Here is a 12,079-nt window from a genome sequence, read left to right on the forward strand (position 1 = left end):
GATGCATGAACTCTTGCTTAAGCTACTGCCAATCCACCTGCGTTAATTAGCTGCGGAACTAGTATTCCTACCGAAGTACTCGGAAATTTCAATAACAGGTTGCAAAATGCGCTTATATATGTATTATCTTCGTGTGTGAAATTTGCATCTGTGTCTACTAGTACAACCTACTGTTCTCCGGTTTCCATTAGCCTTGAAGCAATTTACTTCACGAATAAAGAAATTCGACGGTAGCAATGGATTCATATGCTCCGCTCTCATCCATCAGTTTTTCTTCTCATCATATATTGCCCTTGCATTATTATAGAGAATATTATGTTTAATAGTTGTATGCCGAATAAGTAGTAATATATTGATTTCATAATTAGTATTTCTATATATTTTTAGTTTTTTAGACAATTTATATATATTTACAGGGGATTAGTATTTCTATTTAAAAGGCCTAATTTTATATATTGCACCGGGCCCCTGGATTCTAAGGTATGACCTTGCTTATAAGGATTGGAGTTGATGCTGAGTTTACATGTGGGACCAACAACCATCACCAATAAACAAATAAACCTCTATCCTCATCAAGTTTTTCTTTCTCGATTCCGTTTTTTATTCTGATAGGGGCCGAAATAACTGGTTTTCATAAATTCTCAGAAATCTCGGTTATTTACCGTCAGAATTGATTTGAGCAAAAAAATCAAAGATTTTCTTTCATCAGTTAAATGGAATTGCTATCCAAATGACTGACAAAATAGTTTGTGCTACAATTGTCTCTGCGCTTCGCTCCATCCATCACATCTCTGGTTCGAGTCCTCTGCACTGCACTACTTAGTTTCTTTCAGCTTGATGGACCCACATGCAATGAGAGTAAAAAGTGCAAGAAATCAGTGGAAGTGCATGTTGAACCCGCAACCTCTCCGAGGAGTCAAGGTGGCAACGGAGACGGGGATGACCAGGGATGACTCCACCATCCCCGCCCCGATCCCCACCAATCCCCATACCCGTGAGCCCCGTGAAGCTTCGCGGGGACAAAACGCCCCCCATCCTCGTCAATATCGGGTACCCGGTACCCGTCGGGTATCCATGGGGATCTCAAAACTGACTAGGATATGTAAGATTGGAGAGGGCATAGTTGTTGTGAGAGGTGGAGAAAAATAATTGTGTGAAATATCTAGGTATTAATTTATATATTGTGTATTTGTAGTACGCGGCATAGTTTTTCGGATATCCATGGAGTCCCCACGGGGAAAATTTTATCCCCATCCCCGCCCTGTGAGACTAATGAGTACCCACAAGACAATACCCATGGGGTGAATTTGTCCCCCATCCCCGCTACATGATGGATAAGTCCCCGCGGGTACCCGCCCCCACGGGGAATATTGCCACCTTGACCGAGGAGGGTCGGCAGGCAAAACAACTAGGACAAAACCATCAGGTTTTAGCGATATCACGATATTTAATTTAAGGTGTTATAATGTTTTAACTTCAAAAATCAAATCATTTGAACTGTGGAAACATTTTTCGGTCGCTAGTGGTAACTCCAGTACCAGGTCGGTTACTGGAAATCTCGACCGGCAAAAAACACCGGATCCACATGTGGGAAATGTAAATAAAAATAATAATCATACTAGCATGTGATACCTAACACTAATAAACAAGTACACTACTAGCGACATGCGGGGACAACATATACAAAAGACACAAATAATAATTATAAAATGCAACTCCAGCACAAAATTATGCTGTTGTGTTACTTTATCTTTCCAACCAAGTTATTTCACATCTTTATCACAGCACAAGAGAGTGAACAATACTTTTATTCCAAAGCGATGATAGATCCGATCCTCCTGATCCATAACCTTGTGTAGTCAACTTACTAATGCCTAGTACCTTACATTTCAACATTCGAATGTGATTGCTTAAGATTCTCCAATTCATGTCACATGATAATTCGTTGTATTTTTGCCCTTTTTAATCGTGAATAAATACATAAATGCAGCAGGACACCAATGTACATAAATGACTTATCTCCTCATATTTTTATATTTTCGTACCAATGCATGGCAATTGTGTTAGTGGTTTTCAAATATCACACAATGATAAGAAATTGTGTAATTTACTAAACAACCAACTTGTAATTTTTGCACATGTTGTAAATGATCGCATAATCGCATCCATTGAGTACAATATATAATTGCATCCGTTTAGTATAAACATGGTTTTTGCCGCAATATTTTCAAAATAATATACTCCCTCCGTTCGAAAAAGCTTGTCCCTCAAATGGATGTATCTAGTACTAACTTGGTGCTAGATACATTCATTTGAGGGACAAGCTTTTTTGGACCGAGGGAGTAGTATTTTTAGCAATTTTTTATTTTTCTAGTTAACACACGAATTTCTCTCTTTTTCATTTTTTTTTGTTTCATTTTCCTTTTTTATAGTTCCCATCCATTACACCAATACATTCGCATTGAAGTTATTAATCAAAATGCCCTGGTTATTCTTTAGTTTGCGAAAAGGACTCAGATTGAACATATAAAGGACGAGCTAGTGCGCCCAACTAGCGGCACCAGCCGCGTCTCCTTTTATTCGCCGCGTCCAGCATCCTCTCCTCTCCCTTTCCCCTCGCTCGCTTCCTCCTCCCGAGCCCGCAGATCCCTGGCCGCCTTCTCCCGCAGCACCTCAGCCGCCTCCTCTTGCTCTCCACCCAGCCGCCTACTCCCTCTCACCGAGCGTGGACGGCCTCCTAGCCGCCGCAGCCGCCGCCTCCTTCTCTTCCTCTTCCTCTCCCTCAGCGTAGCCCCTCCACCTCCCTCCTCCATCGACGGCGCCTGGTCCAGATCGGGCTCAGGTCGTCTCCATGGACAGCAGGGATGATTGTCCTAAAATATCATAAAGAGCCTTCTAACTTCTGTCGTTATTTGTCCTAATATATTAACGGGTGTTTAGATGACCACATAGGAAAGAATCAATTGGTGAGAGGCTTAATAATATAGTTATAGCGCGTCATACATTTATTTCCAGAATTGGGATATGGAGCCTTAGGCTAACGCACGTTGGCCACTCTGACCATTGCGACTGAAATGGACAGGTTCCATAAATAATTGACAGACCTCATGTACTGGTGGTTAGTAAACCAATTACTAAGATTGACAGATAATTGAACATCTTCAACATCTATATCTTGGTTGTGTGTATGTGTCTCTTATGCCTCATATCATTGATGAGAAAATATTTTGAATTTGCCCTTTGACGTCCCCTTTCAGTTGTTTTAGTGCTTGTTTCTCCTTATGCTGTTGATCTGAAGTATTCCTTGCTATGTCGCTTCAGATTAAGAACCCTGCACAACTAGATGTTGCTCTGTCGTTTCTTACTAATACAGTTTTAAGAAGCCTGTGGTGTAGGTATGTTTCCGTAATCAGAATATGGTTATCAGGTTATATGCTTCAGCAAATTATAAATCATGTATGCACATTCACTGACTGTACACTAAAAATTTCTAACACTGATTTGATAATGTGGTTGTTTGGATCTTCTCATGGGAAATTTTAAAAGTTATTCAGTAAATTAAAATGAGCATTTGCTTTGTTCTCCTAATCTGGAGATTTTATGAGCTTTTCAGTGATCAGTTGGGATCATTTTCCCAATAGCACCGAGTTAGATCTTGTTTGGGGTGACCTCTCCTGACCTCCTCCCAGGTTCCCGGTCTGGAGCGGGAGGGGCGGAAGCCGGCGAGGCCAACCTCCCCTTCACACGCAGGTGCTCCCCCTCTCCCCCCCGTGCCCTCTCTCTCTTCCCTGACCCTTTTGGTTTTGCTCCTAGGAGAAGGAGGTTTGGTTTTGCTCCTACTCTACATTCACTGCTGTTACCTGCACTTTGCCACTCATGGACGCTTTTTGTTTATTTTTTATGCATGTGTGCTGTCGGTGACAGGAGAGCAAGTCCCTCAAGTTCATGAGGAATCCGCTCTCAACTTGTTAACACAGGGGTAAGCCACCGAGTGATACATACACCCCTTACTCATTTCTTTTCACTTACTGTATGTGAAGCGATACAATTTGTCAGTAGATAAATATCAAAGGACCAAAGGAGTTAACTTATTCCCGGAAACATAGCTCAATGGAATAAGCTCTGTAACTTTTATTTAGCATATCATACATACAAGTATACTGATATTATATTAGGACTTAATGACGGATAACATAACACTTATTTTTAACTGCATACATAGCATGGTCTTGTCATATCTTCTTATGTTGTATCTATTATTCATGTACATACTCTATGTGGTATTCACATGGTTGTGTCGCCATTGACTTCCTTGTTGTAGGTGCTCAACAGGAGAAGCACTCAATAGGAGAAGCAGGAGCAGCCGAGCGTTCGCCTGGTTGCAGGTCGACTTCAGGTCCCTTCTCTTCTTACTGATTTATTCCTCCCCTTCTCTTCCAGTCCCCTACTCACAGAGCTTCTCATTTTGTTTTTCTAGATTTGGTTTCTCTATGTCTACAGGTTGTTTGATGAAAATCCAAAAAGGCTGACATGGGAGAATTAATCTATGCAAGTCATGTGATTTTATTTTTCTATAATTTAGTTCCAGTCAAAGATAACAAGTTGAGTAGTCCCATTAATTTTTTGCAATTTAGGGCATTGAAGGAGATCAGAATGCTTTTATTTGTATTTACATCATGTTCTTTATTATAGAACAACCACAGTGGAGAAAATTATCTCATATCTTTTGGATGATTTGGTTTAATTGGCTATTACGCATGTTGGAATGAATTAGCAAGTACAGAAATGAATAACTGCAGCTCCTTCCCGATTAGGTCGGGTTAAATGCTTCCCAAATACAAATGGTCTCAGGAAAAAGGCAAATATGCAATAATTTTGTGTTTTTTCAAAGTAAGTAGAGTGGGTTACTACTAAACCAGAGGACGGGTAGTCATTGCTTACTTATGTAAATAGAGATCCAATTGTCTCTTATTATGTGTAGGCATAAAGTTGGATCTTGGATGCTTGGCAACGCCTTTCTATGTTGTTTTCCTATTTATTTTATTTATTGTGCTTCCCTTTTTTGGACTACAATGTTCTGGGAGGTGAGGAAATGAGATTGAACTACGTGTTTTCTTTTCAGGTATACTTGAAGTTAACGAGTTTCCAATTCCTTGTTGTTGTTAATAATATGAAAGTGCAACCGTGGTTTTTGCTCCCAGCTGATGCATACTGCTTTGCTTGCAGCTATCATCAGCCATTGTTGCTGGTACTGTCCCTTTTTGAGAACCAAAGAAATATTGATTTTCAGCTCAGATGTGTGTGTTAGGTGATGTTGCATGCCATTTTTGTTCATCGGCCTGGCATGATTTGGATTGGATCACCTGCGGAGGCAGGTTTCATCACCTCGGACGGAGGGAGTATATGATGTAATTGGCCACTATCACTAAGAAGTGCTCCTGGACACAATGCTCTATATTATCATGTCTAGTGCATTTTATTGTGCCACCTGCGTATATAGCTACTTGAATCTTCTAATTGCAAACTCAAACATTTGCATTTTGTTCTTCGTTTCAATTGGGCTTTTGCGTCAATTTTATCGGTTACATACATTACAAATGAGAAGAAAAAATTATACAGATCCACGACACTTCGCAAAAGAGTATACATCAACATCGTCTGCTACCAAAAAAAGCAAAGTAATCTCTTTTAGTTCTTGCTTCAAATTTGTCTCGCGTGCCAAATGGCGCGACAGGTCATCTAGTCTATTATAAAAGTTCATCGGAAGTATAAAGCAGCCCAAACATTATCGAAAATGCGTCGAGATTTGTGGACCATCGAGCAAACCACTGCCGACGCTAGAACGAGCCACCGAAGCGCCACTCTCATTGCTTCCATAACGAGGCCGACTTGACCTTGTCGATGACAACCGAGAAGTCTTCGTGCCCGTGCCCCTGGGCCATAGTCATCCTTGTTGAACCCTTGGATCGATCTAAAGGACCTGACAAAAAATCTCGTCGTTGCATACGCACAACCAGAAATCCTAACATCACTGCCCCGAGGAGGTAGTGGGAATCTACATTGGAGCTCTGTTAATCCGTCCCGGTGGATGAACTTGGGGAGGATCGGAGTCCGGAAGACTGACTCGAAGAAGAAGTGCAGCCATCTATCTGAGTGACACCCTTGCGAGGAAAAAATCCCAAACCTACCTATTTTTTTTTTACGAGAAAACTTCTGATCTATTCATCATCAATCTTGACAGTACAACGAACGCCATAAATAATAAAAATTACATTCAGGACTATAAGCACTGAAGTGAGCCGAAGGCGCGCCGCAGTCATCACCCCTCTCTCGCTGGAATCAGGCAAAACTTGAAGTGGCAAATAGTTGAGAAGTAGATGTGCTAAGGCCCATAAGACAAGCGGACCAAAGTAGCAACCGATGCCGATGAAGAGGAGCATAGATTGGAAGGATCCAACCTGAAGACACACTAACGTAGACGGACGAAGACCGGATCCGAGCGGATCAACCAAATACAACCACTGACCGAATACTGCGAGATCTGCCAGAGACACACCTCCACATGTCCCTTGACAATTTTAGACGCCACTAGTGGACCTCCCCGGTGGGCAGGGTATGGCGCCTGCCATACCTTAATTTTGAGCAAAAAAAATTTATAACTAATGTGCATCGATCGCTAGCAGAATACACTGCCTCGTCGCTGTTAATATGTGATGGGCCGACGGCCCGACGCAGCGAGTGGCCAGATGGGCCAACAGCCAGCCACGTTCGATCGTCCACACGAGGCAGCCAGCCAGGTTCGAGCGTCCACGCGAGCGAGCAGAGATGCAACGCAACACACTCGACCACTCTGTTCTCTCCCCAACCCTAATCCCTAACACTAGTAGAAAAGAGGGCTTTGGTTCAGGCCGGGTCAGCCCATTAGTCCCGGTTCAGTCCAGAACCGGGACCAATGGGGGCACTGGTCCCGGTTCGTGAGGCCAGGGGCCTGCCGGGCCTCGTGGGGGCATTGGTCCCGGTTCGTCTGGCCCGTTTGGTCCCGGTTGGTGGGACGAACCGGGACCAATGGGCCTCGGTCCAGGCCCACCACCATTGGTCCCGGTTGGTGGCTTGAACCGGGACCACAGGCTGCCCTTTAGTCCAGGTTCATGCCACGAACCGGGACCAATGAGGTGCCTATATATACCCCTCGCCCACGAGTAGCACTCCAGTGCTCTATTTTTCTCTGGCCGGCGAGGGGAGGGCTTTGTGGTGCTCTAGCTCACCTCCTATGCACATGAGGTGTTTGATGAAATGCCCGAGCCACACTAGTTAAGCTTTCTCCTCTCGAAGCTCGACCTCAAAGCTCCATTTTCCTCGAGATTTGTCTAGGTTTAGCGGCCCGAAACGTCCCATTCCCGTCTTCACCGCCGTCGATCGCCCGCGCCGATCTCGTCGCCGGCACCACCGTGGTGAGCCTCTTGTTCTTATCTTCTTTCTGAAAGAAAAAAATTCTTACTTTAGATAGATACTTGTCTAATTTTCTTACTATTTTATTGCTTGTTATTAGTGCGATGGTTTTGGTATCCGCCCCCGTCGGCCCTCGTCCTGTCTATGATTCGGATGTGGTATATATTATCTTTATAACTATTGGTTCATTTATTGTTTATGAAAATTATGCCGACCAACGTGACATAGATTTTATTTATCTAGGAGGTATGTGAACTGGAAAGTCCAACCGACCCTATTGTCGAGAGGTTAAATTTAGTTGAAGAAGAAAACAATTTCTTGAAGGAAAAATAAAAAAATTGAGGAGGAGAAGATGATATTGGAGTTGCATGTTGCGGATGTCGTCGATGATCACAAGATCAAGATGGATGCAATGCGCTTGAAGATTAGAAAGATTAGAAAATATGCCATTCATACCGAGGCTTGGTATCATTATGTCGTTGGATCAATTGTTACCTTGGTTGCGATTATGATCGCATTTGTTTTCGCATTGAAATGTTTTACATAGTTTCAATGTATGGTTTAATTAATTAGATGCTCTGGAGAGCTATATGTTGTTAGATGAGTACTATGTATGTACTTTGGTTTTAATGTGATGATGAACTTCTATTAATTTGGTCACTTAATTATCTATTAATGATGTTCTCTAATGGTTTTTGACACACTTAATTATATATAATGCACGCAGATGAACCGGCAATGGATGTACGGTGACAGACACACCTCCGAGTACATTAAGGGCGTGCATGATTTTCTCGAACTGGCTGAGGCAAACAAGCAGAATGGTTTTATGTGTTGTCCATGCTCTAAATGTGGGAATACGAAGTCTTACTCTGACCGAAAAATCCTTCACACCCACCTGCTTTACAAGGTTTTCATGCCACACTATAATGTTTGGACGAGGTACGGAGAAATAGGGGTTATGATGGAAGACGGCGAAGAAGAAGAGGACGATGACAACTATGTGCCCCCTGAATACGGTGATGCTGCAACGGGGGAAGCTGCTGAAGATCAAGAGGAACCAGACGATGTGCCCAATGATGCTGCAACGGGGGAAGCTGCTGAAGATCAAGAGGAACCAGTGCCCGATGATGATGATCTCCGCCGGGTCATTGTCGATGCAAGGACGCAATGCGAAAGTCAAAAGGAGAAGCTGAAGTTCGATCGCATGTTAGAGGATCACAAAAAAGGGTTGTACCCCACTTGCGAAGATGGCAACACAAAGCTCGGCACCGTACTAGAATTGCTGCAGTGGAAGGCAGAGAATGCTGTGCCTGACAAAGGATTTGAGAAGCTATTGAAAATATTGAAGAAGAAGCTTCCAAAGGATAATGAATTGCCCGATAGTACATACGCAGCAAAGAAGGTCGTATGCCCTCTAGGATTGGAGGTGCAGAAGATACATGCATGCCCTAATGACTGCATCCTCTACCGCGGTGCGTACAAGGATCTGAACGCATGCCCCGTATGCGGTGCATTACGGTATAAGATCAGACGAGATGACCCTGGTGATGTTGACGGCGAGCCCCCCAGGAAGAGGGTTCCTGCGAAGGTGATGTGGTATGCACCTATAATACCACGATTGAAACGTCTGTTCAGAAACGAAGAGCATGCCAAGTTGATGCGATGGCACGGTGAGGACCGTAAGAAAGACGGGAAGTTGAGAGCACCCGCTGACGGGTCGTAGTGGAGAAAAATTGAGAGAAAGTACTGGGCTAAGTTTGCAGCTGACCCAAGGAACGTATGGTTTGGTTTAAGCACGGATGGCATTAATCCTTTCGGGGAGCAGAGCAACAATCAGAGCACCTGGCCCGTGACTCTATGTATGTATAACCTTCCTCCTTGGATGTGCATGAAGCGGAAGTTCATTATGATGCCAGTTCTCATCCAAGGCCCTAAGCAACCCGGCAACGACATTGATGTGTACCTAAGGCCATTAGTTGAAGAACTTTTACAGCTGTGGAATGGAAATGGTGTACGTACGTGGGATGAGCACAAACAGGAGGAATTTAACCTGCACGCGTTGCTGTTTGTAACCATCAACGATTGGCCCGCTCTCAGTAACCTTTCAGGACAGACAAACAACAGATACCACGCATGCACGCACTGTTTAGATGACACTGAAAGTATATACCTGGACAAATGCAGGAAGAATGTGTACCTGGGCCATCGTCGATTTCTTCCGACCAACCATCAATGTCGAAAGAAAGGCAAGCATTTCAAAGGCGAGGCAGATCACCGGAGGAAGCCCGCCATGCGTACCGGTGATCATGTACTTGCTATGGTCAATGATTTACACGTAATCTTTGGAAAGGGTCCTGGCGGACTAGCTGTTCTGAATGACGCTGAGGGACACGCACCCATGTGAAAGAAGAAATCTATATTTTGGACCTACCCTACTGGAAAGACCTGGAGGTCCGCTCTTCAATCGACGTGATGCACGTGACGAAGAACCTTTGCGTGAACCTGCTAGGCTTCTTGGGCGTGTATGGGAAGACAAAAGATACACCTGAGGCACGGGAGGACCTGCAACGTTTGCACGAAAAAGACGGCATGCCTCCGAAGCAGTATGAAGGTCCTGCCAGCTATGCTCTTACGAAAGAAGAGAAAGAAGTCTTCTTTGAATGCCTGCTCAGTATGAAGGTCCCGACTGGCTTCTCGTCGAATATAAAGGGAATAATAAATATGCCAGAGAAAAAGTTCCAGAACCTAAAGTCTCATGACTGCCACGTCATTATGAAGCAACTGCTTCCGGTTGCATTGAGGGGGCTTCTACCGGAAAACGTCCGATTAGCCATTGCGAAGCTATGTGCATTCCTCAATGCAATCTCTCAGAAGGTGATCGATCCAGAAATCATACCAAGGCTAGTGATGTGGCGCAATGTCTTGTCAGTTTCGAGCTTGTGTTCCCACCATCCTTCTTCAATATCATGACGCGCGTCCTAGTTCATCTAGTCGACGAGATTGTCATTCTGGGGCCCGTATTTCTACACAATATGTTCCCCTTTGAGAGGTTCATGGGAGTCCTAAAGAAATATGTCCGTAACCGCGCTAGGCCAGAAGGAAGCATCTCCATGGGCCATCAAACAGAGGATGTCATTGGGTTTTGTGTTGACTTCATTCCTGGACTTAAGAAGATAGGTCTCCCTAAATCGCGGTATGAGGGGAGACTGACTGGAAAAGGCACGCTAGGAGCGGACTCAATAATATGCAGGGACGGGCATTCTTGGTCTCAAGCACACTACACAGTTCTACAGAACTCTACCTTGGTGACCCCGTATGTCGATGAACACAAGAACAGTCTGCGCTCCAAACACCCGGAGCAGTGTGACGACTGGATTACATGTGAACACATCAAGACTTTCAGCAGTTGGTTGGAAACACGTCTCAGAGGTGACAACACTGTTTTTGATGAGCTGTACTCGTTGTCCAGGGGACCATCTTTGACTGTATTGACATACAAAGGATACGAGATAAATGGGAATACATTTTACACGATCGCCCAAGATCAAAACAGCACCAACCAAAACAGCGGTGTCCGATTTGATGCAGCAACCGAGAGGGGAAAGGACACATATTATGGTTACATAGTGGACATATGGGAACTTGACTACGGACATGATTTTAAGGTCCCTTTGTTTAAGTGCAAATGGGTCAATCTGTCAGGAGGCGGGGTACAGGTAGACTTTGAATGGTGCATTTTGAACACACAAAAAGTCAGGAGTTCAAATAAGTTTTAAAAAATAAAATACCTTTGTAACATACGAGTTTCCGTATGAAATCCTGATACTTCGAAAGAGATTGTCCGTTTTGTACACGAAGTGCATCCAGTTTTTGCCGTAACCCTCTCAACTTTGTTGCACATGCTATGTGGATGAAATAATGATACCATGCCGACTTTCAACCTTTTCAGAGTTCATTTGAAATGCTTTTCAATTTTAGGGTGTTATAGCTCAAAATAATCAGTAAATGCATGAAAAATGGTGCATGAAAAATAACAAATAAAATAAATAAGTAATTAGAAATAAAATAATATAAACTTTAATAAAATATATAAGTACAAACAAAATAAAATAAACATTAATAACATAAATAAAATTTATGAAACTAAAATTATCAATGTATTTTCTGTTCAAAACATTATAAGCAACCTCTAGTATTATTGAAACTAAAATTATATAAAATTGATGCAAATAAAATTATCGAAGTATTTTCTGTTCAAATTCATTGAAAGCAAAAAGAATTTTCATAAAGGACTTTTTTTGTTAGAAACTTTAATAGCAAAAAGAGTTATCATAGAGTAAAATAAATAAGTAATTAGAAACAAAATAAAATAAAATAAATAAGTTTTTTGTTGTAAGTAGAAACAAAACAAAATAAATAAACCAAAAAAGAAAACAAAAAAACAGGAAAAAAAATATGCCACCTACTGGGCCACCACGGCCTGAATACGACTAGAAACCCATCGATGAGCCAGGATTCAGGCCCGCAGAAGGCCCAGTAGGCCCATCAGGCATAGGAGTGACAATTAGGCCCGTAAGCCTGCAATGGAGATGAGCTTGAGAGGGGAGCGGCAGTGGGGCTTATAAAC

General features: G+C 43.0%; 1 long non-coding RNA gene across 1 annotated transcript; it reads left to right on the forward strand.

Annotated features, from left to right (window-relative positions):
* Positions 1–3,405: 3,405 nt before the first annotated feature.
* On the forward strand, positions 3,406–5,457 carry LOC123179927 (uncharacterized). Its single transcript, XR_006490613.1, has 3 exons — positions 3,406–3,750; positions 3,925–3,979; positions 4,322–5,457. It is a non-coding gene; the product is annotated as an uncharacterized lncRNA (long non-coding RNA).
* Positions 5,458–12,079: the final 6,622 nt, after the last annotated feature.

The sequence above is a fragment of the Triticum aestivum genome, chromosome 1D (genome assembly GCF_018294505.1).
Source record: "Triticum aestivum cultivar Chinese Spring chromosome 1D, IWGSC CS RefSeq v2.1, whole genome shotgun sequence".
NCBI classification, from domain to species: domain Eukaryota; kingdom Viridiplantae; phylum Streptophyta; class Magnoliopsida; order Poales; family Poaceae; genus Triticum; species Triticum aestivum.